The sequence below is a fragment of the Sapajus apella genome, unplaced genomic scaffold (assembly GCF_009761245.1).
Source record: "Sapajus apella isolate SASKATOON/1434 unplaced genomic scaffold, GSC_monkey_1.0 scaffold12, whole genome shotgun sequence".
NCBI lineage: Eukaryota > Metazoa > Chordata > Mammalia > Primates > Cebidae > Sapajus > Sapajus apella.
In genome coordinates this window covers 4,960,456-4,965,728 of record NW_022436952.1, presented here as the reverse complement: position 1 = coordinate 4,965,728, position 5,273 = coordinate 4,960,456, and the positions used below count along the sequence as shown (strand labels likewise).

Sequence of the window (5,273 nt, the reverse complement as noted above, 5' to 3'; positions counted from 1 at the left end):
CAAGATTGCACCACTGCACTCCAGCTTGGGTGACAGAGTGAGACCCTTTCAAAAAAAAAAAAAAAAAAAAAAAAAGTTGATCATTATTTGAAACCAGCACTGTCCCATAGAAATATGATGTAAGTCTCAGATGTAATTTAAAATTTTAATGTAGCCACACTAAAAAAGTAACAATTAACAAGTGAAATTATTCTTCTTATTTTTTGAGTTAGAGTCTTGCTCTGTCACCCATGCTGGAGTGCAGTGGCATAATCTCGGCTCACTACAACCTCCACCTCCTGGGTTCAAGCGATTCTCCTGCCTTGCTTTCTGGTAATTTCTTTTTTTATTTTTGAGATGGAGTCTCGCTATGTTGCCCAGGCCAGAGTGCACTGGCGTGATCTCGGTTCACTGCAAGCTCCGCTGCTTGGGTTCAAGTGATTCTTGTCCCTCAGCCTCCTGAGTAGCTGGGATGACAGGCGCCCACAACCACGCCTGGCTAATTGTCGTATTTTTAGTAGAGACGGGGTTTCGCTATGTTGGCCAGCCTCGTCTTAAACTCCTGACCTCAAGTGATCCACCTGGCTCAGCCTCCCAAAGCGGGATTTGGGATTACAGGCATGGCCCACTGAGCCTGGCCTCATGTGATTTTATCTTGCCTCACTGACTCCACAGTAGGCACTGTAAATGCCACTAGTTCTTGTTTTCTGCATCTTCAAAGCTACTTGCCTGGGCCCGGGATAAATGCCCAAGAAGCGTGTTTGGACTGACATCCTTGGGAATCCAACAGTGGGTAAGCATAACCACTTTCTTTCTACCTGCTCATGTTATTTTCCCCAGAAACTGACAATCTGGATTGCAAAGACTGGGCCAGGAGGGAATTTATTCCAGAAACTCTTGCAGTGTCTGGCACTTTACATTTCCTCATTTTGTGATGTTTGTGTTGTTGTGTTGTTTGTGTTTGCCGTGGAACTGCCTATGAATCATATATTCGGATATTGAGGATGAAGAGTTAATTTAGATGAAGAGTTAATCCAGAGGAAGGTCACAACTTTCTTGAATTCTGTGAAGGCTGAGAGGTGATGAAGCCTCAGAAGAAATATGTTTGGGTGCTGAAGATTAAGAGTTAATTTGTATGAAGAGCTAATTCAGCACATATGAGGCGCTAGCACTGCCTACACCAGGTGAGCCATTCCGTAAATGTTAGCTCTTATTCTCTCATTGGTGGTTGGGCAGAGCTGAAGTTCTGACGAGATCTTCTCAGAAGGGCTACATTGTAGAGGGCCCTGGGAGAATCATTCAATGCTCTGAGTTTCAGTTTCCTTTATTCTTGAAATGGGATGCAAATTCCAACTTCGCCAACCTCAAAGAACCATTAGGATGGTGCAAAAGTATTGTGATTTTTGCCATTAAAAGTAATAACAAAACTGCAATTACTTTTGTATCACAATGCCTGGCTAATTCTTTGTATTTTTTTTCCAAGATGGAATTTCACTCATGTTGCCCAAGCTGGAGTGCAATGGCTGAACTCGGCTCACTGCAACCTCTGCCTCCAGCGTTTAAGTGATTCTCCTGCCTCAGTCTCCCAAGTAGCTGGGGTTACAGGCACCCGCCACCACACCTGGCTTATTTTTTGTATTTTTAATAGAAACAGGGTTTCACCATGTCGGCCAGACTGGTCTTGAACTCCTGACCTCAAGTGATCCACCCGCCTTGGCCTCCCAAAGTGCTGGGATTTCAGGTGTGAGCCATCGTGACCAGCCTAATTTTTTGTATTTTAATATGATGATCAGATGAGATATTCTGAGAAAGTGTTTGGAAAACTAAGGGGGTCCATCTAAAGTATCATTAGACTTGCACTGAGCATCATTCTTGGGCTTGGGCAGAGGGAGACAACAGTGGGTTCTGGGATGGCCCCACCTCTGCATGCGCTCTGCTTGCCCTGCCTTTAAGACTTGAATGTGTGAAAGCATTTTGAAAGCTGTGAAGTCCTACTCAAGGGATCCTTTTATGATGAGTGGGGGTGGAGGCGGGAGAACTCAAGACCTGCCAAACTTCGAGTGTGAACACAGCTGTAACCCTGTAGCACTCCCCTCCCACTCACCAAGCAATGGGAGAGGGAGCCGCTGGGAGACACATGCCCCTATTTGTCAGGCTGTGGACAGCGAGACTGAAGGAGCTGTTAGCATGCTTTAACACCCCCTTTGGGGATGCAGGGTTGCTAGCATCCCTGTTTGGGCACTACTGCATTCCCCTTGCCAGATGCCGGCACCCAAGGCAAGTGGATCACGAGGTCAGGAGTTCAAAACCAGCCTGGCCAACATAATGAAACACTGTCTCTACTAAAAATACAAAAAAATTAGTGGGGCGTGGTGGTGGGCACCTGTAATTTCAGCTACTCGGAAGACTGAGGCAGGAGAATGGCTTGAACCCAGGAGGCGGAGGTTACAGTGAGCCGAGATCGGCCCACTGTACTCCAGTCTGGGTGACAGAGTGAGACTCAGTCCAAAAAAAAAAAAAGAATGTGGGGGAAGTCATCTGGGTTCTAGTTATAGTCGCATTTCAGGAAATTATTTAACATACTGACTTTAACAAGTTAAGCGTCTTCTCCATGTGTACACACAGGGTAGACCTCTGAAGGGTGGCACTGTAAATTCTGGGGTAATGGCTCTGTTAGTCAAGGCAGGATGACAGTTCAGCCTCCTCCCAGGCTAGTGCAAAGGGCTCTTCACTCAGATTAAAGCCTTCTCTCCTAGACTGAACTGCCCACCCCCCAAAACCCCTCCTACAGAAAATTTGGAGTCCTGGCTTATTCCCAGACAGCCCCTACCTAATAGGGTGGTGAATTAATGATCAGACATGCAACAAAGGAGATAAAAAGTTTAGCAAAAATGGCAACACTTTGGAATATGTAATGTGCATTCTGCCTGCATTCTGCCCACCATGCAGAAGACCCCAATTCAGCCTCCAGAGCTACCTAGAGAGGCTGTAGCTCAACCTCCTGTGTATTATGAGATGTCCATGCCAACACCAGGTCAGGGTCAGTTCAGTGTCCAACATCACCCAGTGTCACAGTTCAGCCTTTGGACCTGGAGCTTGCCGTCACTCCTGAATCCACTACAGAGGTTGAACCTTCCATAGCCCTGACTGCTACAGCTCCTCCTCCAAAGCACCCTGAGGTGACACCTCCACCTTCAGACAAGGGTCAGACTCAGCATTCAAACCTGACTCAAGTCACAGTTCAATCTTTGGATCTGGAGCTTACCATAACTACAGAACCTACGACAGAGGTTAAACCATCTCCAACCATGGAGGAGACCTCAACTCAGCCTCCAGACCTGGGGCTTCCCGTAACTCCAGAACTCACTACAGAGACTGGACATACTGCAGCCCTGGAGAAGACTACAGCTCCTCGTCCAGACCAGGTTCAGACTCAGCATCAAAACTTGACTGAAGTCACACGCCCACCTACTGATCTAGAACCTACTCAGGATTCATTGGTGCAGTCTGAAAGTTACACCCCAAATAAGGTTTTCATTGCACCAGAGGAACAGAAGGCCTCCACAAGCACCAACATATGTAAACTCTGTACCTGTGGAGATGAGACGCTGTCATGCTGTATATTGATCTCAGCCCAAAGCAGAGACTCTGCCAAATGCCTGTGCCAGAGCCCAGCACCTACAACAGCACCTTCACCATCTTGTAAGCATCACCTTTCCTCCATTGTCCTCTGTGTCCTGCCTGACATGGCAGCCTTTTCCTGGAGGCCTTCCCGGGCCTTCTTTATCTCCCCCAGACTGCACTGACAACTGACTTTCTGCTTCACCTTTGCTTGTCAACTCTTCCTTTTCCTCATTGTCCTTGACTGTTGGGCCCCTTCTCCAGTCTTTTACTTGTGATTGCTCTTCCTTCTTTTCCCATTCATTTTCATTTAGCCCCACCACATCATTGCTTAACCGCCGCTCTCCTCCCATTTTTGCTTCACCCTCTTTACAGCAGCCTGTCCCTCTCCCCATCTCAGTCATGATGCTCTAAGTAGTTAAGAGTTGATTCTGGAGCCAGGCTGCCTGGGTTTGAACTCAGTTCTGTCATTTATTAGGTTAGTGACCCTGAACAAATTATTCTGCTCTGTGACTCAATTTCCTCATTTTTTTATTTTTGAGACAGAGTCTTGCTCTGTCACCCAGGCTGGAGGACAGTGGCACGATACCGGCTCACTGCAACCTCCGCCTCCTGGGTTCAAGCAATTGTTCTTCCTCAGCCTCCTGAGCAGCTGGGATTATATGCGCACACAGTCACGCCTGGCTAATTTTTTTGAATTTTTGTAGAGATGGGGTTTCATCATGTTTCCCAGGCTGGTTGCGAACTCCTGAGCTCAGGCAATTCACCTGCCTTGGTCTCCCAAGGTGCTGTGATTATAGGCGTGAGCCACTACGCCCAGCCAATTTCTTTATCTTTAAACTGGGGATTATGCTAGTTACCATTTCATAGGATTGTTGTGAAATTTAGGTGAGTGAATACATGAAATACTTGCATCAGTGCCTAGCATATGTAGGAGTGTTGGCTGTTTACATGATTACTCAGTCCTTTAGTTTTGTACAGAACTCATCTTTGTTGTCCCTGGCTTTCTATATGTAGCACTCATTTTGTGTCCAACCTGGGGCTAAGTATGCTACCGTCTCCAGAACATGAAAACGATAGGAGGGAAGAATGAGAATAGGCATGAAAAGGGAGGTATATATAATTAAGTACTAAAAGACAATGCAGACCATCGGTGCTGTCATTCACTAGAATCTGTGATCTTGAGGTGTGGAGGTCAGGGAAAGATACATGGATAAGCTACAACTTTACTTGGGGCTTAAAAAGTAGCTATAATTTGTTAAGTAGGAAAAAAAATGGGAGTACAGTCTAGGCAAAGGCATGGCCACAGGTACGGTGAAAATTGAATAGACCAATCTGGCTGCAAATACTCAGGTAAGGGAGCAATGAAGAAATGATTAGTTAAAACCTTGTTGATCAGCTATAGGAGTTTAAAAGTTACACAGTGAGATATGGAAAGCCATTCAAAGTTTCCAAGCAACAGAGATTAAATGGTTATAACAGGATTGTTTTATTTTTTGCTCAATGTTCAAGTGTAGACATGCAGAGGATGATTTTAGAATCCATGTGTAGAGTGCCCCAGAGGGGAAAGCTTAATTCAGGGAGACAAAATAGAAAGGTCTAGCCACATATAGGTGTAAAGTGAGGAGGGGCTAAATCAGATGGTCGTGATAGGCGTGGAAAGGAAAATCCTG

The 5,273-nt window shown here is 45.9% G+C and overlaps 1 pseudogene; it reads left to right on the top strand.

Annotated features, from left to right (window-relative positions):
* LOC116552609 overlaps nucleotides 1–3,685 on the top strand; it is a 7,201-nt pseudogene extending 3,516 nt beyond the window's left edge.
* Nucleotides 3,686–5,273: the final 1,588 nt, after the last annotated feature.